The 24,133-nt window shown below is 46.4% G+C and overlaps 1 protein-coding gene across 1 annotated transcript in view; it reads left to right on the top strand.

The window, feature by feature from the left end:
• SLC2A9 (solute carrier family 2 member 9) overlaps nt 1-24,133 on the top strand; it is a 220,925-nt gene that overhangs the window by 41,400 nt on the left and 155,392 nt on the right. The window lies entirely within an intron of this gene.

Raw genomic sequence — 24,133 nt, 5'->3', positions numbered from 1 at the left:
TGTGTAAGTTCATTTGAAAACTGGATTCTGATGCTAAGACCATTTTGAAAGCCAGGGGCTGAGATGGCCTCCCCGAACTCTTGCAGTGGCTTTGACTTTGTCATTGTGACATCATCCTGACATACGGATCGGAGTTGTCCATACTTGTCTTTAAAAGAAGGTTGGAAGTTGACACTCTTGCTTTATCTTGACGGTTCAGCAGCAACTCCAGCAGAGGGTGGAGAACCTTTGCACTCATGGTTTGTAGAGCAAAAAGCCCTGTGAAACTTGAACCCTGAATCCAATGATGTAAGAGGAAAAATATAAGCTCACACCACAACTGTGGGAACAGGAAGAAGGAGGAGAATTCTGTCGTTCATCCATTTAAATCTTGTTTTTAATTAATAAACTTTATTTCTTAGAGCAGTTTTAAGGCAGTTCACAGTAAAATTAAGTGGAAAGTACAGAGAATCCCCCCATATCCCTTGTCCCTCCGGTGCACCACTCACTATCAACATCCTGCACCACTACTGATTTGTTGTCATCAGTGAACCTGCCTCGATTCATCATCTTCACCCAAAGTCCAAGGGTTACATTTAAGGTTCACCCTTGGTGTTGTGTATTGTAGGAGTTTTGACAAATGTAGAGTGACAGGTACCCACCATTGTGGTATCTTACAAAACAGTTTCATTGCCCCAGAAATCCTCTGTTCTCCCTATTCCTTTTTCCCTCCCTACTAACCCCTGGCAACCACTGATCTTTTTACTGTCTTCAGAGGTTAGGTTTTCCACTATGTCATACAATTGGAATCATACAGTATGTGACCTTTTCAGACTGGCTTCTTTCACTCAGTACTATGCACTTAAGCTTCCTTCCTCCATGTCTGTACATGGCTCAAAACCTCATTTGTTTTTTAACGCTGAATAATATTCCATTGTCTGGATGGACCTGTGTCTTGAGCCGCTCATCTGTGGAAGGACTTCTTGATTGCATCTAAGTTTTGACAACTATGAGTCAAGTTGCTATAAACATCCATGTGCAGGTTTTTGTGTGGACAGAAGTTTTCAGTTCACTTGGGTAAATACCAAGGAGCATCATTGCTGAATCATATGGGAAGAGTATGTTTAGTTTTGTAAGAAACTGACAAACCATCTTCCTAAGTGACCACACTGTTTTGCATTCCCAGTAGCAATGAATGAAGGTTCCCATTGCTTCCCATTCTCACCGGCATTTGGTGTCCTTAGTGCTTTGGATTTGGGACGTTCTAATAGGCGCGTCCTGGTATCTCCTTGTTTTAATTGTAATTCCCTAATGACATCTGACGTTGAATACTTTTTCTTATGTTTTTTGAAAAGATAGGAATATCTTTTCATGTGTTCATTTGCTATCTGTGTATCTTCTTTGGTGAGGTGTCTGTTCAGATCTTTGCCCATTCTTTAATTGGATTGCTTGTGTCATTAGGGTTGAGTTTTTGTTTTTGTTTTTAAGATTTTATTTATTTGACAGAGAGAGAGACAGCGAGAGCAGAACACAAGCAGGGGGAGTGGGAGAGGGAGAAGCAGGCTTCCTGCCGAGCAGGGAGCCCGATGTGGGACTCGATCCCGGGACCCTGGGATCATGACCTGAGCCGAAGGCAGACGCTTAACGACTGAGCCACCCAGGCGCCCTATGGTTGAGTTTTAAGAGTTCATTGCATATTTTGGGCAACAGTTCTTTATCAGATGCGTCTTTTGCAAATATTTTCTCCCAAGCTGTGTCTTGTCTTCTCATTCTCATGACATCGTCTTTCCCAGAGGAGAGGTTTTTAATTTTATTGAAGTCCAGCTCATCAGTGATTTCTTTCATGGATTGTGCCTTTGGTGTTGTCCTTAGAAAGTCACCACCATGCCCATGGTCATCTAGATTTTCTTCTATGTTGTTTTTTAGGAGTTTTATAGTTTTGTGTTTTACATTTAGGTCTGTGACCCATTTTGAGTTAATTTTTATGAAGGGTATAAAGTCTGTGTCTGGATTCTTTGTGTGTGTGTGTGTATCTATTGTTCTAGCACCATTTGTTGAAAAGACCATCTTTGCTCTATTGTATTGCCTTTGTTCTTTTGCAAAGATCAGTTCACTATATTAATGTGGGTCTATTTCTGGACTCCCTGTTCTGTTCTATTGACCTATTTGTCTGTTCTTTCACCAATACCATGCTGTCTTGATTACTGTAGCTTTATCAAAAGTCAAAGTAGGATGGCGCCAGTCCTCCATCTTTGTTCTCCTTCAATGTTGAGTTGGCTATTCTGGGTCTTTTGCTTCTCCATATAAATTTTAGAATCAGTTTGTTGATATCCACATAACTCAGTAGCTTTATACCTGTTTCATTTTCTTTAGTGCTAATGTAGGTGGTAATATTTTTTATTTAAAATTCCATTCTTTCATTGCTGGAATATAGGGAAGTGATTGACTTTTATATACTAATCTTGTTATCTTGCAACTTTGCTACAGTCAATCACTCCTTAGTTCCAGGAATTTTTTTGGTCGATTCTATCAAACTTTGCATAGATGACTATGTCTTCTATGAACAAAGACAGCTTTATTTCTTCTTTCTCAATATGTATATCTTTTATTTCCTCTTATTGTCTCATTGCATTAGCTAGGACTTCCAGGATAATGCTTATTTGAATTTAATTTGCTCTTCTTTTTCTAGTCTCCTAAGATGGAAACTTACTGATTTTAAGTCTTTTGTCTTTTCTAATATATTCATTCAATGCTATACATTTCCTTCTAAGCACTACTTTTGCTGCATCCCACAAATCTTGATGATTAATATTTTCATTTTCTTTTAAACTGCTTTATTTTAAAATTTCTCTTGAGATTTCTTCTTTGATCCATGTGTTATTAAGAGGGGTGTTGTTTTAATCTTCAAGTATTTTGGGATTTTCCAGCTATATTCTGTTACTGATTTCTAGTTTAATTCCATTATGGTATGAGACCACACAGTGTATGATTTATATTCTCTTAAATTTGATAAAGTTTGTTTTATGGCCCAGAATGTGGTCTATCTTACCGAATGTCCATGTGAGCCTGAGAAGAATGTATATCCTACTGCTGTTGGATGAGGTGGACTATAGATGTCCATTGTATCCAGTTGGATGATGGATGAGTTGTTGAGTTCAGTTATGTCCTCATTGATTTTCTGCCTCCTGGATCTGTCCATTTCTGGCAGAGGGGTGTTTCAGTTTCTGACTATAATAGTGATTCATCTATTTTTCCTTACAGTTTTATTAGCTTTTGCTTTATGTATTTTCATGCTCTGTTGTTAGGCACATACACATTTTTTTTTAAAGATTTTATTTATTCATTTGAGACACAGAGATAGAGAGAGAGCACGAGCAGAGGAAGAGGCAGAGAGAGAGGGAGAAGCAGGCTCCCTGCTGAGCCAGGAACCCGATGTGGGGCTCAATCCCAGGACCCTGGGATCATGACCTGAACTGAAGGCAGACACTTAACAATCTGAGCCACCCAGGCGCCCCTAGGCACATACACATTAAGTCTTGTTATATTTTCTTGGAGTATTGGTCCTTTATCAGTATGCAATGCCCCTCTTTTTCCCTGTTAACTCTCCTTGTCAAAGTATCTCCTGTCTGAAATTAATATATTTATTAATGCTTTCCTTTGATTCATGTCAGCATGGTATATCTTTCTCCTTCCCTGTACTTTTAATCTGTATGTGTCTTTATATTTTAAATGGGTTTCTTGTAGACAACATATAGCTGGGCCTTGTTTTTTGATCCACTCTGACAATCTGTCTTTTAATTGCCATATTTAGTCCATTGACAATGTGATTATTGATATAGTTGGATTAATATCTAACTATCTGTTACTGTTTTCTATTTGTTGCCTTTTTTCTTTGTTCCCATTTTTGTCTTCCACACTTCTTCTGCCTTTTGTGGTTTTAACTGAGCATTTAACATGGTTCCATTTTCTCTTTTCCTTTCATATCAATTTACCTCTTTTTTTTTAAACTTTCTTTAGTGGTTGCCAGAGAGTTTATGATATACATTAAGACTACTTACAAATAATACTATCTTACATCACAGGAAATGTTCGTACTTTATAATAACAAAATATTTCTAATTCCTCCACACCCCTGTGTCATTCATTTCACTTGCACATAAGCATATTATATAGATAATCAAATACATTGCTGCTGTTATTATTTTGAACAAACCGTTATCTGTTAGATTAATTAAGAATAAGAAAAAAGGAGCACCTGGGTAGCTCAGTTGGTTAAGTGTCTGACTCTTGGTTTTGGCTCAGGTTGTGATCTCTGGATTGTGAGATTGATGCATTGAGCCCTGCTTCAGGCTCTGTGCTCTGCATGGAGTCTGCTTGAGATTCTCTCTCCCTCTCCCTCTGCCTCTCCTCCCCAAGTAAATAAATAAATCTTAAAAAAAGAAAAAAGTTTTCATTTTACCTTTACTTATTCATTCTCCTATGCTCTTCTCTTTATGGAAATCTGAGTTTCTGAGCATTATCAGGTTCCTTCTCTCTGAAAAACTTCTTTTGATGTTTTTTTGCAAGGCAGATCTACTGGCAACGAATTCCCTCAATGTTTGTCTGAAAAAGTCTCTACTTGTCATTTACTTTTGAAAGATAATTTTGCAGGGTACAGAATTCTACGTTGGTGGGTTGTTTTTTTCTGTCAGCATTTTGAGTATTTTATTTCACTCTCTTCTTGGCATGGTTTCTGAGGAGAAGTTGGGTGTGATTTTTATCTTTTGTCTGCTGTAGGTACTTTTTGACCTGGCTTCTTTCAAGAGGTGTGTGTTTTTTTTTTTTAATCTTTAATTTTCTAAAGTTTGAATATGATATGCTTGAGTGTAACTTTTTTTTTTTTTTTTTTAAGGATTTATACTGCTTGGTGTTTCCTGGGTCTGTGGTTTAGTGTTTGACGTTAATTCGAGGAAGTTCTCAGTCATTGTTGCCTCAAATATTTCCTCTTTTTCCACCTCTCTCCCTTCTTCTGGGTGTTCCCACCATGTGTATATTACACATTTTGTAGTTTTCCCACAGTTCTTGCATTTCTGTTCTGTTTTTTTTTTTTTCAGTCTTTTTTCTCTTGGTTTTTTGGTCCATTCTTCATTTCTGTTACAGTGTTTTTGTTTGTTTTTAAAAAGACTTTATTTATTTATGAGAGAGTAAGTGAGCAGGGGGAGGAACAGAGGGAGATGGACAAACAGACTCCACACTGAGCATGGAGCCTGATGCAGGGCTTGATCTCATGACCCTGAGATGGTGACCTGAGCAGAAACCAAGAGTCGGACGCTTAACTGACTGAGCCACCCAGGTGCCCCTTCTGATAAAGTGTTTTTGATTTCTACCATTTCTTTTTGATTCTTTCATAGGATAGCCATCTCTGTGCTTACATTGTTCATCTGTTCTTGCATGCTGTCTAGTTTTTCCAATTAAGCCTTGAGCATATTAACCAATTAAAAAAATTCCTGGTCTGGTAAGTCCAACATTCCTGCTGTATCTGATTTTGGCTCTGATGCTTGTTTACTCTCTTCAAACTGATTTTTACCTTTTAGTATGTCTTGTAATTTTTTTGAAAGATGGAATGATGTACTGGGCAAAAGGAACTGCAGTAAACAGACCTCTAGTAATGTAAGGCATGAAGGGAGAAGAAGCATGCTACAGTCTTATGATAAGGTCTCAGTCTTTTGGTCAGCTGGTGACCCTGGACCATGAACTTTACCGGTGCCTCTCAGGTCCTGCTCACTCCCTCCTTAGGATGGCTGGAGGGGGCTAGAGATGGGTATTTCCCTTCACCCAGGTGGTTAGGCTCTGATAAAACTCCAGCAGGTAGATTAAGCTCAGGTAAAATTACTTCTCCTGGGGGCAGGCCTTGCAAAGAACAGCATGCTTTGATATATTTCAGAATGGTTCTTTTCCTCTCCCCTGCTGGAAACATGAGGGGATTTTTCTTGGATATTCACTGGGTGGGACTGGTAGAGCTCCTCGTGGTAAAACACACAAAATTGTGTTGTAGGGGCTGTGACGGGGCATCCCTGGAGTTTGTAACTCTGAGCCATGTTCACACTGAGACTCCAGCAATTCGTCAATCACAGTTCAGGTTTTCCTACCATAATGTTGCCTCCTGCAGGGGTTTCTACCCTGGGTTTTTTGTTCTGGTAGGTTGTGATTCTCTGTATCTGCCTGTCTCTTCAATTTTCAGGCCAATGGTTTGCCCTATGACCTCATTTCTCTGATTGATCTAAGAGTTGTTGATTTTTCAATTCATTCAGCTTTTTATTTGTTAGGACAGAGTAACCACTGCCAAGATTTTTACATGCTGGTCTAGAAACCAGAAGTCTCATTTAACAACTATTTACTGAGGGCCTACCAGGTGTTTAATTTTGGGAATCAGGGAAGGCAACATGGCATCTGAGCTGAGTCATGAGAGGTGGGTAGGATTTCCATGGGCATCAGGGGGAGAGGCAGAGAGCTGAAGCATATCCAAAGGCCTGGCCATGCTGACATGCTGACATGTTGGGAATAGTTAATAGAGGTGTGATGTGCTGGGTACCCAGGGGAAAAAGGGGGATGGGATGGAATAAGAGGTAGAAAAGCAAAATAGAGCCAGAAGCAAAGGGCCTCAAATCTTAAGGTGCAGATTGAGATTTAGTCTATGGGCACTGGGGAGCCATGGCATGTTCATGACGTAGGGGCGATATGACTTGTCTTTTAGGAGAAAAACAACTTTATTGTCAGTGGGAAGAACGGAAGGGTCCAGAGCTTGGAGGTATTTAATGGGAGAGATGATAAACTGAATGAAGAGGGTTTGATAAGCCACCCTTCTAATTCAGGAGAGGAGGAGATTTCTGAAGATCTACACATGATCAGGGTGGATTTTCAATTTCATAATATTAAAAATAAATTTTATGACAACATCAGTAACAACACACATGGAAAAATCACATGTTAAGTGCCAGCCCTTCCTTCAGGCACTTTCCATGCATTCACACTGTGCATCCTCATGACGACCCTATGAGGTGTGTTTCATCATTATCCCCATTTTAGAGATGAGAAAATTGATGCATACTGGTAACTAGATTGGCTTGCCCATGGGCACACAATAATTGGGTGCCAGGTATGACCCTGGCCAGTCTGGCTTCAGGGCTCATCCTGTCGGGCATTGCCAGTGTCCAGTTTTAGGTAAACACTTTGGGTTTCCTGGTCATTGGACATGTTTTTAATCAGGTCCTTTTCTGTACCAGCCAGATTCACACCATGAGATGTCTTGTTTGGAATACTGTGGCTCTACTTTTGTGGCTAGCATGCCCAGCAAGCTATTCAGTCATTGTGACAGTGTGAGGCATTTTCAGCCTGGTGTCCTCAGGCTTTGAGGACATTTTAGAGGGGCCAAGAGAGTCCTAAATGCAGTGCAGTGCCCAGTCTGCCTAGATACAGGGGGCTGGGAAGGGTCACCCCTAACTGCCTCCCAAGCTCTACTCTCCACCATTGAGGGGCAACACAGAGGTGATCACCAGCCTGTCATCTCTGCAATAAAATGCTGCATGCTGGGCACATAGAAATTCTCATAGACATACTAATGTATTAGTCTGCTCAGGCTGCTGTAACAAAATATCACAGACTGGGAAGCTCAAACAACTGACTTCTATTTCTCATGGTTAGGGAGGTTGGAATCTTAGATAAGGGTGCTGACATGGTCGATTCCTGGTGGGAGCCCTCCTCCTGGCTCACAGATGGCTGTCTTCTCACCGTGTCCCTATGTGGAAGAGACAGTAAGCAAGCAAGCCCTCTGATGTTTCTTTTAATAAGGGCACCAACCCCACCATGAGGGCCCACTCCTTAGGACTTCATCCAACCCTAACCACCTCCCCAAAGCTCCAGCTCCAGATACATTCACACTGTGGGATAGAGCTTCAACATATGAATTTGGGGAGATCACCATTCAGTCCATAGCACTTAGTTATTGATGTGTCATACCCACATCATGGACGAGGAACCAGAGGCTTAGAGTTTAAGCAACTTGATCAGGGTCACACAGCTAGGATGTGGCAGAGCTGTGATTGCACTCAAATCTGTCTGAATCCTAGACCCATGCCATTTTGACCCCTTCACTGTCCACCATTGCCAGTCCCCAGAAGTCCAGCAATGGGGGAGCCTCGGGATGGTAAACTAAGGCAAAGGATGCTTATGGGGAAGGCCAAGAGGACCCACAACGAGCCCAGTGGGCTGTTTACCTGTGACATCCGCCACCTGAATGGCTGTGTGGGCTTTACTTATGGCAACTCTGGAGTTTCGGGGACCAGTTCTGATGGTATTGGGATGGTATCACCACTAGGGACCTATAAATACCTGAATCCTGCCCTTGACCCCTACTTCCTAGGGGCTGTCCTCGAAGGGGGCTCTATACCCGACCAGCATGAACCAGAAGAGAAGTGAAGGACTCCTTTCGTATTGGCCAGGCCAGGCCCCAAGGCCTCCTCTCCTCATTCCCATGGGGCCTTGGGGTCAGGAATCCCCTTTTGTGCTCCGTCACAGGTCCTACCTCACATTTCATGTCTCCATCATGTTGCTACTCAAATGCAGAGAGGGTAGATAGGCAGTAAATGCCCCTGCACCCGTGCTGAGTGTTCACCTTGCTTGTATTATGTCGTTAGGGCTTGGGGGTGGCAAGACGAAAGGACACATGTCCTTGTTCTCAAGACCAGCAGCAGTGACAAGATGTGCTGCACAGAGATATGAACTCAGGGCCAGAGAAGGATGTTATTCTATCTGGGGAGGGCAGGGGGCCCTGCCACGGCTTGAGGGAGAGTACAGGGCTTTCTGGGAATGGTGATGAGCTGGGGGGGCTGGACAGCAGGCTCTCAGGGGTGGATGGGGAGGAGGCTGGGAAGGGGACCAGGGCCAGCCCAAACTGGGTTGCAGGGGCCAGAACAGGAATACATGCTAGCCCTGCCCAGCCTTTGGGCGCCAGAGCAGGGCTGAGGGGTCTCAGCCTGGGAGGCCCTCCCAGGGTGGGAAACACCGCAAGCCCCTGCAAACGGCACTGCTGCAGGGGGGCGGTGACAAACCCCTAATGAGTGGCTGTTGGAACAAAGGAGGCCTGGTGGAGGAGCTCAGCCCATGTCCAGGGATCACTTGACACTCTCTGCCCTTTGCAGTGGGCCTGGGGAGGGGTGAGCAGGCAGCCCCAGGGTCCAAGAGCCCAGGATGAGAGAGACCCCAGGGTGTGTGACTTAATGCAAGTGGGAAGGGCCCACGCCTAGGGGTATTTTTTGTGTGGGAGCCAATCTTCGTCAGGGCTCTGGCATTGTGGAAGGAGGAAGTGATCCCTGTTTGCACGAGATGCAGATATTGGGGGTGGGGGTGTCTGCCCACAGAGATGGCAGACAGAGGCTGCCATGGGGGGCTGCTGATGAAAATAAGTCAGTGGGGACACTGACCCACATGAAGGGACGCTGGCTTAGCAATGACACAGGGCCCCGAGGCCCCTGCCAACCAGCTTTGCCTCCTCAGTGGTGGGATAATTGGGGTGCAGGTGGTGGTCAGGGGGAGCACAGGGGGCCTGCAGGCCATGGCTGTGTACCAGCAGGTAAGGCAGAACTTCATGACTTGAATAATGCACATGGTAGCAGACATTGGCTCTGGCCACTGCCCAGCCACAGCCGCACAAATGCTCGGTGCTTCTCTCTCTCCAGATATTTGGGAACTTTCTGGAATGCTGATAATGGAAATGATTCCCACCTCTGAGCACTGACTATGCCTGTCCATGTTAGGGACAGTTTGCAGAGCATCCAATTTCATTCTCGTTACAATCCTGCGAGGGCGCCATAACTCACCCCCTTTCATAGATGAGGAACCTGAGGCCCAGGGAGGTTAATGTGTCCAAGTTCCTGGGGTAGGTTGGGAGGCCCCTTAACCCCCCCACTCCCCAAATTTCCATTGGTTTCCCTTCAAGACAGTCACTCTCGATGAATGTACATCCTGTCCATGCCCCATTTGGAAGAGAACACCCAGGGGCCTTATGCATCCATGAGGGTCCTTGGCCAGCTTTGGACAATATGAGCAGAAGTGAATATAAGCCACTTGAGGCCTAGCCCTTGAAGACATTCCAGAAGGTTCCTCAGTTCTTTCTTCCCCCAGATGGCATAGGTACAAGATGGCAGAGAACCGTCTGGCAGGCACCCTCACCCTCAACCAAATTGCCAACTGTCCTGTGTAAAAATTCTAGTGCCCCCTCGGCCCCATTCACACAGACGGGGACGTGAACTCAGGTCTGTCTGCTTCTCAGCTTTATCTTCTTTCTGCTCCACCAAGCTGATCTGCTGGAGCTTGTGCAGACTTTTGGCTTAGCAGGCTACAAGTTCTTTGTCCCAACTACGCAGTTTTGTCGGTGCGGTGAGAAAGCAGCATGAGACAATAAATAAATGAATGGTGAGGCTGTGTTCCAATAAAACTTTATTTACCGAAACAGGCAGCGGGCCAGATGTAGCCAGCTGGGCCATTGTTCGCTAAACTCTGTGCTCAAGGTTCTAGGAAAGAAATGAACACCGGGCACTGTAGATGCTGGGGTCATTAGGACCTCGGAGAGCTGGCTGGCTTTATGAACAATTAACCCATGAGTGGTGAGTTTTCCCACAGATGTTATGTTTCTTAATATTTTTTTCTTGTGTCCATTTATTGCCACATGTCTAAGCCTTTGTCTTTTCTCTTTCCAATGACTAATTCTAATTGGCATAGTTGTATCTGTCCATATCTATCCATCCATCCATCCATCCATCAATCTACTTTTCTTTTTTTCTATCTACTTATCTGTCTCCTATCTATCTTACCTGTCTTCCATCAATCTACTTATCTGTCTTTCTATCATCTATGTATCTATGTATCTATCATCTATCTATCTATCATCTATCTACCTATCTAAACCATTCCAATGTTTTTGTAAAAGACTGCGCATAATCCAGGGCTAATTTACACACAAATCAAAAGTAACATGATGCCTGAAATTTTCAAGCAGTCATACATGCAAGCTAAAGATGCCAACCTGAAACCTGGTGAATGGCCTCAGATTGGTGCCATTTTAAGCCTTGACCTTTAGCAGGAGAATACTGCTTGCCTGAGGTCTGCTTCATTAGTACTGCTACAGTAGTCTGGGGCTGCCAGAGTTGTGGTGGGAGATTTCCCCTGGATGCCTGAGGGTGCCCGGTGCCTGGCTCCCACCTGAGAGGCCACTGAAGGCTGGATGGGGGTGTTGGAGGCAGGATGGGAGTTTCTGGGTTCCTGGGGTTGTTTTTGGGAGCCAAGGTGGGTGCCGATACTTGGGAAGGCAGAGTTGATGTGTCTTGGGTGAGGTGATGTGTCAACCCAGAGCACGAATCAAAATTCCTCTTGCTCATGGGTATTGTCTGGAGAACCTACAGGAAGATTCTGGAAGCAGTATTCTAAAGAAATACAAGGTTTGAGCCTGAGTTCAATACAATCCAGAGCCCAAGAGTTCCCACAAAGATGAGGGTGGAACCAAAGGGGATGGGGCTCGGGTGTAGCCAAACCAGAGGGGCATCAGGTGTAACCAAACTGGAGGGCTCATCCTGCTGGCCCACAGGCACATGCAAGGGGCCTGAGAGAGTGGCCAACCTCGAGCAGGATGACCACTGCAGTGGACATTAAGAAGAGTCACCAAGAAGGACCAACGTTGAACTAAATGAGTGTGTTGGATGGAACCATGGGTGACAATGGAAATGAGGAAGCACACAGGGACTGCTGGGGCTGGGAGAACAGACAGGAAGGTGGGCAGGAGGGACACTTAAGGGCTGATTCCAAGGATGGAAAATGAACACCGGGCACCCATTTGCTCATTCCTGGCCTATAGTTCAGGCAAGTGCTTGGAGGATTAGCAAAAGCACAGCAGACAGGATTCTACAGGTCTACAAGTGTCATTCCACATGATCCTGGTCCTTGTCTTTCCCCAGTGCCCAGGGGAGCTCCTGGTGCAAAGGTTTGTGGATGACTTCAGATGCTGACTACCCAGAGGTAGGCCAAGTCCGAAGTTAAGAGCACAGTTCTCTAAAGACTGCCCTCATGCCAGACACCAGCTATAAGCTCGGGGATCCCAAGGCCACCCCATACTTCCTGCAAACTGGGGAGTTCCCACTACTCTCTCAGTTTTGATAAGTTGCTAGAACAGTGCACAGCACTCAGAAAAGCTGTAACAACTACAGTTTTATTATGGTTTTATTATAGCAAAAAAGATACAAATCAGAATCTGCCAAAAGAAGAGACACATAGGGTGAGGTCTGGGAGTTTGAAACACGAAGCTTCTGGTCTTTTCTCTGCAGAGGTAGGATGCATGAGCCTCCCAGTGGATGGATGTATAACAGTACGCACAGAGTACTGTCCCCCACGGATGCTCACCCAAGCCTCTGTGTCCAGACTTATTACCGGGGTTTCCTTATGTAGGCATGACTGATTGAGTCAATCCCCAGGCCCCCTTCCCTTCTTGGAGGTAGGGCTAATGTCACCTGGTGTGAAGCCCCAGGCCTCTGAATACCTGGTTGGTCTTTCCAGTGGGGTCAGCCCCTCACCTGAATTATCTTATTTGCATAAATTTCCAGGTGGCGGCTGCTGAGGCCCACCATGAATAACAAAGACACTCCTATCACTCAGGAAATCCCAAGGGTTTAGAGGCTATTTTCCAAGCACAGGGCCAAAGGCCAGCCAAATTCTTAATTATCCAACTGTATACATGTGATGTATGTCGTACACATGTATGTTCTCAACATGAAAATGCTCAAAGATGTTTGTCAAATGAAGTAGTGAATGAGAGCAGGCAGGAGTGAGAAAGGAAGAATGAAAACTGAGAACTTCGGGCTCTAACTTACTACCCCACTCCCACACCTTGTCCATTAGGACTTAATTGAAACAAAACCAGGATCCAACAAAAGTTAACAGTGAATGGTTTGGCTTTTATAACGAACTACTCACTGTTCCATTGATTTCTGAGTTGGTGATGTTTGGTCTTCTCTTGGGACGGAAGACAGAGTTTGTCCCCCCTGGTGTCAGTACAGTAGCCCCTCCCCCCCAATCCGTGGGTCCACTTTCCGTGGTGTCAGTTGCCCTCGATCAGCTGTGTCCTGGAAGCAGATGATCTTCCTCCTGACGTATCTTCGAAGGTCAGGAGGGGCTGACGCTATGTCACGGTGCCCCTGTCGCTCACCACACCTCATCTCCCCACCCAGGCATTTTATCATCTCACATTGTCACAAGAAAAAGAAATGCAAGAACAGTATTACAGTACTACTAAATACAGCAAGGCATCATGAGAGTGAGGCTGCATTCACATAACTTTCATTACCATGTATTGTTATAATTGTTCTACTTCGTTATTGTTATTGTTAATCTCTTACCGTGCCTGATTTAGAAATTAAACTTCATCATAGGTATGGGTACATAGATGTAAGAAAAAACATAGTAGATCTAGGGTTCAGTACTATCTGTGATTGCAGGCATCCACTGGGCGTCTTGGAATGCATGCCCGGTGGATGGGAGGGGGGCTCCTGTATTTAAGCCCAGGGCTTCAGCAGAATGCTTAATTTGACTCCCCATGAGTTCCCAGCAAGAAATGGTGTATTTCATCCTTTCCCTCTCCTCTAAGGGCAGGTAAACAAGTCGGGACAAAGAATCAAATCATTCTCTCTACAAGAGCAGAGCTGCCCCAATTAGCTGCAAATGTTAGATGCCGGTCAAAGGAAGGATTCCGGTGAATGAGCGGACGGGAACCCAGAAGAGAGTGCTGGTCCTTTCAAGTAATCCCACTGCATGTTGCTGTTTTAGTGACTGTTCTGGGAGCCCCAGTACCGTGAGGGAAGCAGAGACATAGGGCAGGGCGCCTCCGTATGGTCCCAGGCCTGCTCTGGGGGAACCTGGCGGGGCGCGAGGAGTGTGGATGGCCTCAGAGACATCGGCGCGGGACGGGCTGACAGGGAGGTGCAGCGGGGCTCGGCCTCTTGGCAGGAGGCTGCCGAGGTTGCAGGGGAAACCCGTGCATCTTGTCATTACAGGAACACCCGGCCATTATTCTGATGCAGCAGGTATCTCTGGTTAATTTAAGCGTGGAACGAGACTGGAGGGAAACTGGGAACAAACAGAGACCCATATTTGGAAGATAGGACAGCCACATCATGCCACGGAATACACTATCCGAGATCCTGGCGATGGGGGATTTTCAAGAACATGGAAAAATGCTTACAATATAAATATTAAGCCAAAAAAAAAAAAGATATAAAACAGCAGATTTGGATGCTCTTTGGAAAACAGAATAGATTTAGAAAAAGGCTTAAAAATGGCCTCTGGGCAGGGCTGAGGTTGTGACTCTCTTCTTCAGACACAGGCTAGCACCCATGAGCAGGCAGCCTCGGGCCAGCTCAGTCTCCCTCCTTCAGGCCCCTTCATTTGTGCAATGGGATTATTAGCTCAGTGTCTGCAATGTGGGTTGCTGTACAAATGAGAAATACAGAAAGTGATTCATAGCAGTAGTTTTATTATTAAATCATTAAATTTGTGCTGTTTGCTTTTGCTAATAGAAGACTGTGTGGCTTAGATCACAACTGAGACAAGGTGAGGGGGGCGGAGAAAGAGAGAAAGAGATAGAAGAAAGAAAAAATAAAAAAAAACAAAAGAGAAAGACCTTGAGATTTAAAAATCAAAGGCAGTCTCGTTGCAGCTGCATTGTTTAAATTGGGAGTTGTGAGTCATGGTTTGGTTTGGGTTGAATCAGGGCCGGCAGAGTTGCTGGCTGATAGGAGGAGGGACCTTTCCAGGCCTGGACGTATTGGTGTCTGTGTGTTCTAGACTGTGGGTGCCACGGGGCCTGTTCCATCCCCTCAGGACCCCAGCTGATTAGAGTTCAGAAGCCTGCAGCTTTGGTTCAGAGTTTTCCCCGCTTCCTAAAGCTTCTCTGGGGGAAATGCCTTTGTTGAGCCTAATAGAGAAGGGACCACGGCCCATCGGGGCTTGCGGAAGCTCTGTGTTGAGGGCTGGGAGCAGTGCTTTCTGCAGCCAGATGGAGGGTACAGAGGATGGGTTAGCCCAGCAAGGCATGCATTCATTCGGGAAAACTCGGACGAGCGTGTCAGAGTTGGGCCTGCTGGTGTGAACAAACCCAACTAGTAAAACTAGAAACATTGTTTCCCACCCATCGGAGAGAGGCACTGAGATTTACTAAGTGCCTACTGCATGCCAGACATCATGCTAGGGGCTACACGCCTTCGTTTAATCCTTCCGGTGGCCCCATCTGCAGGCTGGGGGTTTTATTCCTTTTCTATAAATAAATCATTCCAGAACCGGTGCTCAAAACCATCACCCTGAACTTGGATTGGATCAGATGCCCTATGAAAGCCGCTGATGCCTCAAGACTGATTTTTAGAAGCTATAAGCAATTTGAACAGTCATGAAAACTCTCATCATTTTTATTCCGGGCAACCGGAGGACCTACAGAAAGGAGTGGGAAGTGTTATTTCAGAGTAAATGACAGACATGTCCGTGTGAATGCACTGTCCCCGCTGCAAACACAGCTATGCAATCTTTCAAAAGAACGTTCTAGCAAGAGAGAGGCCCAGGATTAATTTTCCTTGAATTAGAAAGATATTTGGGAGTGTACGCATTCTCATGCTCCTGCCGGGGGCCAGATAGAAAATGAAACTTTCTTTCTTCATTTCCTATATAATTAAACTCAAAGGATCCCCGCCCCTGCCATTGCAAAAGTGGTTGGCAGGAGAACCCAGAAAGCTCTGGAAGTCTTACTTGCCTGACTATAGCTTGCAATTGATGCATCGTCTTTCATCGGGTTCAGTTTTCATTCTGGAAGCCAGCTGTGGGAGTAGAATATACTCCAGTGTCTCAAGTACAGAGGCCTCTTTCTCACCCAGTCAGTTCGCTGAACTCCTCCAGGAGACTCTCACAGTGGCGAGAAAAACCCCACCACAAACATGCAGAGTAATCATCAGGCCGAGTCCGAATGGGACCTGGATGTTGTCCTTAGGGCTGGGAGCTGCGTCAGGTCCCCAGGACCACTTCTGGGTTTGATAATTCACTAGGAGGACTCAGCCTGTCAGGACTCACTCCTCTCCACCCAGGGCTGGGGTTTACTCCAGGGAAGGAATTCAAAGCCAAATCAGCAAAAGGAAAAAGGCACATGGGACAAAGTCTGGAGGAAGCCAAGAGCGAGCTTCCAGAGTCCTCACCCAGTGAAGTCACTTCATTAATCCTCCAGGAACGAGTGTGTCAACACATGTGGAATGTTGTCCACTGCAGAAGCTCATCAGACACTGAGTTCAGGGTTTTTATTAGGGGCTGGTCTCCAAGGCACCCTCCACTGGGCCTGTGCACAGCCTCTGACTTCCAGAAACAAAGCAGGTGTTGAGCATAAACTGGACCCTGCATAATCTGGGTTTGTGAGCCACTGTTATCAGTTCTGGAGATGGTGGGAACCCTCCTGAAATCCAAGTTCCCGACACCAGCCTAGGGCCAACCTTGCCCACAGACCCTTCAGAGGAGAGCAGTCTCAGGCTGGACACGTTCACTTTTTCTGCACGGGAGACCTTACCTCTGCTAGTCAGGTGACTTCAGGTGGCACTGCTGGGCTTGTGGAATTTTGTCCTTGTGTTGTTCTTACTTCAAGGAGCCTGGTTTGGCAGTGGGCACTTTGGTAAGGACTTCCATACGGTTTTCCTGACTCTGCCAGTGTGTTCAGTGCTGTGGACTGCCCTTACAAATCCCCAAAAGAGTTATGGGCATTGGCCTGCTCGATGAGGCAACGCAAAGTGTGCTATTTATGTGTATTTGTATAGCCCTCCTGAGAATATTTTTAGATGAATTCATGACAGGCTCTGTGTGAATCCATAAGGAACATTAATATTGTAAAGCAGGCTACAAGGTAATTTGCCTCCCATTGTCTGGCAATTTCCTGCTGTCATTTGGAGGTGTTCTAAGCTGGTCTTCCTGGCTGGGAATTGTGTGCTTTCAATTTGTTGCCAGAAGCTTGGCCTCTGAGTTGTTGGCTTGGGAGCTGGTGGTTAATTATTCATGGGATTCATAGGCCGGAGAACTAAACAAATCCAGGCCATTTATTTTACAGATCAGAAATAATGGTCTCAACACCACCAGCAGCCACCGCAACTTCTGATTTGTATTGTGTGCTTCGTGTGGACCTAGCTCTGTGCTTTGTATTCATTCTTGAGTTAAATCGTCATGGGAACTCTTTAAGGAGGAAAAGGATTTAACAGATCAGGAATCTGCGGCACAGAGAGGTTAAGTCACTTACTCAAGATTGCCCAGCGGAGAGGTGACAGAGCTGGGTCAAGTGGATTCCAGGGCCATTCACCACTTAGAAGGCTGCCCTTAGAGGCAGAGCCACTTGCTGGACATCACAGAGGACTCAGTGGTGCTCTTCGAGCAGTCTCCTTAGCTGTAACCATGTAACCTCTTATTTATTTCTTTGCAGCTTAGGCTTAAGTCAGTACTCGCCATAATATAAATACCCCTGGATGAGTTCACGAAAGAATTCTCTTTGACTCACTATCCCTTGCCAGCTGCAGGTTCTTCCAGGCTGGGCCAGTCACCTCCAGTCTAAACTTACTGAAACAAGCCCCACACTGCATCTACAGGGAATGTTCTAAAGCCCAGATTCCTGATGGCATGCTCAGATCCTCCAACTGCTCCCTGGCGCCCACACGATTATGTGTGGACTCTTCAGGCTGAGAGTCAAGGCCAGTTATGATATGACCAGTTTCTGGGCCTTTGAGGATTCTTTTTCCTCTGCTGACCACTGTCTAACCCAAGCCCACCCCCACCTGCCCTTCTTGCTCACCTGATGTGCCGAGCATGGCGTGGCCTGGTGTCCACGGTCTTTCTCAGCTTCCTTCCTGCCGTCACCGTGCTTCCTTCCACTCCACATTATAACTGTGCGTTTACTCTACTGTTGTCTCTACTGGACTGGAAGCTCCCTGAAGGCAGGGCCTGCAACACTTGTATCTAGAAGACAGGATGGGAACCTGGGCCCCTGGTGGTTAGGAAATGGGTGTAGAGCCAGAGAGAAAGACAAGAATGGGCCTTTTGGAAAGAGACCCAATGGAAAAGTGCAATGTGGAATCCAGGAATAGGCCCAAATTGGGCCTAGAGATTAGCTAGCAAGTAAGCTTAAAACTATATCTCATTGCAGAATACTTTTTTCAAATGGAGTCTTACAAGTTTCCCAAAACATAAAAGGAAAACTCTAGCTGAAGGCTCATGTCTCCTACTCACTCTTTACGACTCTGCTGAAATCTTACCTCTTTCTCAAAGACTTGTGGTACAGTAATCGTCGTGGCATGGGCTTTGGAGTCAGGGGGGTTGTCTTCGGGTAGAGTAGCTACTCTAACAAGCAACCCCTAAATCTCAGTGGCCTCACACAGTGAGAGTTCATGTCTCAGCCAGGCCACCATCGAGAGCAGGTAGGCAGCACTCCGCTCCGTGAAGTCATTCAGGGACCCAGGCCCCTTCCGTTGAGTGGCTCCACCATTCCTTAGGGCTTCGGAGGCCTCTGCTTGTTATTCTGTAAATGATCAGACTATAAGGAAAGGGAGTGAGTGAGTGAGTGAAGAGAAGGCACACAAACTCTCAATACCTCAGTGGAGGCGACACACATCACTTCTGCTCATACTCCTTTGGTGAGAAGTAGCCATATGACCGCACCCAGATGCAAGGCACTGAGAAATGTGACCTGGCAGTGTGGCCAGGAAGAGGAGGAGAGCCCAGACATTGTGAACAGGGGTGCGGTGCGGGGGGGGGCAGCAGCTCTGTATTCCGCTAGATTCTGTATGGCTTTCAGATGCATTTCTCAACTCCAGAGTTTTCTGTTCTTAATGAAACTTCACAGGATGGCTGCAAGGGTTAAACAAGATGAGGTATATAGATGTCTGATATGTACTTAGCAGTCAACTGGTATTCATTCTATGTCCCCTCTTCTCCCCAGTCCAGTCTTCCATTGTGCAACAGAGGTACTGATATGATCACCTTTGTCTTTTCCATACTGAGCTGGAATAGAGCAGTGATTAAGAGACGGGCTCTGGAGTCCAAGGACCTGGGTTTGAGTCCTGACCCTCCCACATGCCGATGGCGTGACCTTGGGAAAAGCCCCTATGGCTGCATCCCTAAGGTTCCTTATCTGACCAAAGAGAAGTCACAAACAAGACCCATCTCATAGGGTTGTGGAGGGGGTGGAATGGGTTCCTATGCGTCCAGTTCTCAGCATAGTGCATGGCATGTTGTAAATATGTGTGGGTTACATATTTTTATCATTACATGGTGACTGACACATAGCAGAAGCTCAATTTAAAACACAAACGCTTACTAATGCACCTGTTCTGTCCTATGCAGTACAAGTCAGCGTTCATATGTATCAGGTCCACAGACCTCAACTTGATGAGTGTTTGTGTAATGAATTAGCAGAACAGCCCTCAGCACCTGGCTTCTATCACATAAGCCTTCAGGCTGCCTTTCATCTAGGCCTTTGCTGTATTCATCCCTGGAGAAGACAAACATTTAGTCACTAAAGCCATCACTTTGAAACCAGCTTTCAGGACATTTGAAAAATGTGTCTGTGCAGGGGGCACGGGCTTTGCTGCAAGTCTCCCAGCCTTCTCCAGCTCTCTGCAGGGACTTCCGTCCATCCTCCAGCTTCCCCAAACTGAGATAACGAAATCTCTGCGGGGATGCCCAAAGCAACACCTAGGAGGGTGTGATATGAAAGCTCTCCCCTTTCCCAGCAGGCTCCTGAATGCCGGAAAGAAAGAAAATTTCCTCCCCAACAGCATCCTTCCAGTTTCTGCAAATCGATTCTAGGACACTGGTCGCTGCTGCAGGGGTAATGCTAAGAGGCTGTCTAGAGTGGGTGTCAGCAAGGCTCCTCACGAGGTGGCTGCCATTGCTTGGATCAGTGTGGGATTTCAGTAGAGACCAAGGTCACATCCAAGAATGACCTTCTATGCGTAGGAGGGGGGAGCAGAGGGGAGGCTCCTGCTTGTTGGGCAGTAGGAGAGGTCCCTGTCTAGTCCTGGGTACTCATTCCTTACACCAGCTTCTCCGAGGGTCTTGACCCTGTGAATGCTCGCTGTCCCCCTAGGGGTCCTGTGCCCCTGCCTTCCTGAGGCCCCTCCAGCCCCCCGCTTGGCAGTTCATCACATTCTTCCTCCCACTATGTTCTGTGCCCCTTGGTTGTCGCCCGTATATTTCAGGGCCCGGCAGAGTGTCTACACCATAATAAAGACTTAATTGATACTTACTTTTAAATCAATAAATGCACCATTGTACTTGGCTGCTTAACATTGCCACCTTGACTGTGAAGTTAGGAGCCCGGAGAGTGGAGCTGTCCTTGAGTGCGCAGCTGTGAGGCCGACCTCACACAACCCTCCCCTCCTCCACCTGTCAGCCACGTGACGTGACTGTGGGCGAGCTGGCAACTCTCAGCTCCCTCATCTGTCAATGAGGCTTTCTGCCACCAGGGTTGCCGTGAGGCTGAAATAGGATAATTTCCGTGTTTTGGTAGAATTTCAGCAGTTGGAAACAACAACAGCAATTTTGTCTGATTGAAGCTAAAAGAGTTGTTGACAAAATAGGGAGCAGTTCGCAGGACTGTTGGCAGGGCTGGTGAGCCGGGCCCAGGAGCTCTGCAGCCTGGGTGACGCCCCACCTCACGCCCAGGAGCTGCCATTGCCGGCTAGTGCTCGGCCGGCACAGGACCCCGCTCCCCCGCTGCGGCGGGCCGCAAACCCAGCCCCCAGGCGCTCCCTCGGCTGGAGAAGGAGCGCCCGCCCCGCCTCCCGCAGGGCCCCGCCTCCCACGGAGTCCAGGCCTCTGATTGGTTGAGCCTGCGTCACATGGCCGCTCGCTAGCTGCAGGGGATGCCGGAAGAGCCGGAGTCTGCGTGCGTAGTGCGGAGTGCATTGTGTGTCCTGCGAGGGCTGTGGGGCGGGAAGCTCCCCCAGATGGGAAGGGGGCTCCTGATGCCGGGCGGCCGAAGGGTGACAGGCGGCCACAGAGCACACGGACACTAAGGGTCCGCACTGACGTCCAGCCACTGCCAGCACGCGGCTCCTTGGTGAGCTGCGCGGGCAGCAGCTCTGGTGGCCCCGCGAGCGGGGTGGTGGCCCGGACCGGCTTGGGTGGTCTAAATGGTGACAAGTACTTTGGAGATGAGGCAGTGTGTCAGTCTGCTGGGGCTGCCCAAAGAAGGTAACAACAGGAGTTTATTCTCCCCCAGCCCTGGAGACGAGAGGTGTGAGATCAGGGTGCTGGCAGGGTCAGTTCCTTGCAGGGCCTGTGAGGGACGGTTCTGTTCTAGGGCCCCCTCCTTGGCTTGCAGGTGGCCGTCTCCACCCTGTGCCTCTTCGCATCGCCTTCCCTTTACGCATGCCTCTGTGTCCACGTCCCCCCTTTCTATAAGGATGCTAGTCATTTTGGACCAGGTCCACCCTAATGACCTCATTTTAACTTCATTACCTCTGTAAAACCCCGTCTCCAAATACCTCACATTCTGAGGCATAGTGGGTTAGGATTCAGCCTATGAATTTTGAGGGGGGACACAGTTCAGCCCATAAAAATGCCCTGTGTTCAAATTTCCCCTATTTATAAGGACACAAAGCAGATTGGGGTAGGATCCTACCCTACTCCAATATGACCCATCTTCTTCATTATATCTGCAATGACCCTATTTCCAAGTAAGGTCCCATGTTGAGATACTGGGAGTTAAGACTTCAGCATGTGAATTTGGGGTGGGGGTCATAATTCAACCGATAATACAGGGATAAGTCAGGATGGCTTAGTTGAGGGGTATGGATCAAGGGCAAGCATTAAGGATGAATTCACATGTTTTGACTGAGCAATTAGAGAATGGTGGCACATTTAGTAAGGTGAAGAGAAGATAAAGAAATGGAATTCAGGGCCAGAGGTCCAGGTGACATGTCCTATCCCATTCTTTAATGATTGGCTTAGTGAGGGACCTCTGCCCCAACCAGGGCCAGTAGGATATAAAGAGAGGATTGCTGTAGGCTTTTGGAAAGATCTTAGCATCAAGAGGCCCTTGAGAGGCTAGGATTACTCTCTCCAGTCACACCTGAATGGGAAAGCATGTGGCCAAAAGGGTTTCTAGAAGTCACCCTGTACTTGTGGTGGATGCAGTCTTTGGACGAGGTCAAAACTGTGGAGAGCAGAGTGAGGCCAAGGGAAACACCTGGATTCTTGGCCGTGGTACTGAGCCACCAGATCAACAGTTTTGAAGCTCAGCACTCCTGTGAGTTTGCACTTGTGTAAGCTAATAAGGGTCCTTATTGCTAAGCTGTTTTGAGTTTAGATAACTTGTTACGTGCAGCCAAGAGCATCCTTAAGTGGTAAAATGCATTATCCCCTCCCGTGGGCTGGATGATCTCTGAGGTCTGGGGGGCCATGTTTGGTTTGTCTCTGTGTCCAGCTCAGGTCCCAGTACTCAGGTCATGCTTGTTGAATGAATCAGTGGATGATGAGTGTCGTGTGCATTAAGGTGTGGAAACTTCATCATCTTTCAGAATAGCTGTAGTCGTTGATAATATATTCTGGCCTCACTCCATGCTGCGAACCAGATAGTTATGGAGCCAAAGAATGACCTGGCAGTCTTCTCTTAGCCATCTCCAACACCCTCCCTCCCCAGATTTGGAGCCAGTCCCCCAGTTAATCTTGTCCATCCTACTCTCGAAACATATCTCGGATCCATCCCCTTCTCTCTACTTTCACTGCTTGGTCCAGGCCACCGAGATCTTTGGACTGTTGTTGTGCCTCCCAACACGGTGCCAGGTTCCTTGCTAAGCTTGCTTTTGGTTCTCTTGCCATTCTGAAGCCAGAGCAGTCTTCTAAAAATGTAAACCACACCATGTGCTCCCCTTGCTTAAAACCTCCAGTAGTTTCCCCCTCCATCCCCTCCCCAAAAAAGTCCAAGTAACAGGCAAATTCATTACCATGACTTCCAAGGCCCCATGTGACCTCCCTTTCCTGCCCCTCCAACTCCATGCAGCCCCTTCTTCCCTTGCTTGTCCCATTACACCTCCCTCCACACTGGCCTGCTTTCAATTCTGTGGACACTGTAAGCTTTCTTCTGCCATGCCATCATGGCACATGCTTTTCCCTCTGCCTGGAATACTTCCCCACCATTAAAAAAAAAAAAAGTTTTAGATTGGTGGAATGTATTATACTTAAAAAGAATATATAAGATACATACATATGCATTGCATACACAAACACACACACAGTTTAAAGAACGATTATAAATCTAGCACCCAGCTAAGAATAAGAAGATTAAGAATAGAGGATCCTGTCAGGTGCCCCACCCAGATCTTTTCTTCCACCCACCCCCAGAAGTGACCACTGACCTGACATTTGCAATAATTCTTTGTTTTCCTTTGTAGTTTTACAATCTATTTGTAATTCCCCCAAAACATTTATATTTGCATATTTTTGAATTTATATATGGCATTATACTATATGTATTCTTTTGTTTCTGGCTTATTTTGTTCAATGCTATTTTGTGTGTGAAATTTTATAAGTGTGTTTGCATGTTGCTATAATTCATTCATGTTTGTGATTCTAGTGTTTCATATGATGACTATTCCACAATTTATTTATCTATTTTATTGTGGGTGGGCATCTGGATTGTTTCCCATTTGGGGCTGTTGTAAGCAATACTACATGGAATTTTGGGTAAATATGTCCTAGGGCAGGTAGAAAAAAGTTTTTTAGAGGAATTTTCTAGAAATGGATTTGCTGGGCTGTAGGTTTGGGGCATCTTCAACTTTACTAGATGATGCCAAACTGCTTTCCAAGACAGTTGTATAAATTAAATACAGTGCATGAGAGTACACTGCTGATCACTACTTGGTCTTACCATACCTGTTAGTTTTTATCCTCCTGGGGATTGTGTGAGCTTCACCCAAGCACTGGGCACTGCTCCAAACTCTAGCGTGCCCTGAGACATCAGTGTCATCATTCTCATTTTGCAGATGAGGAAGCGAAGGTCCAGCTGGTTTAAATCATTAGCACGTTGTTGCTGGGCTGGAATTCAGGCTCAGGTCTGTGCACTTGG

This window comes from Phoca vitulina, unplaced genomic scaffold (genome assembly GCF_004348235.1).
Source record: "Phoca vitulina isolate PV1807 unplaced genomic scaffold, GSC_HSeal_1.0 scaffold3, whole genome shotgun sequence".
Taxonomy (NCBI): Eukaryota; Metazoa; Chordata; class Mammalia; order Carnivora; family Phocidae; genus Phoca; species Phoca vitulina.
This window is presented reverse-complemented; position numbering and strand designations above follow the sequence as displayed.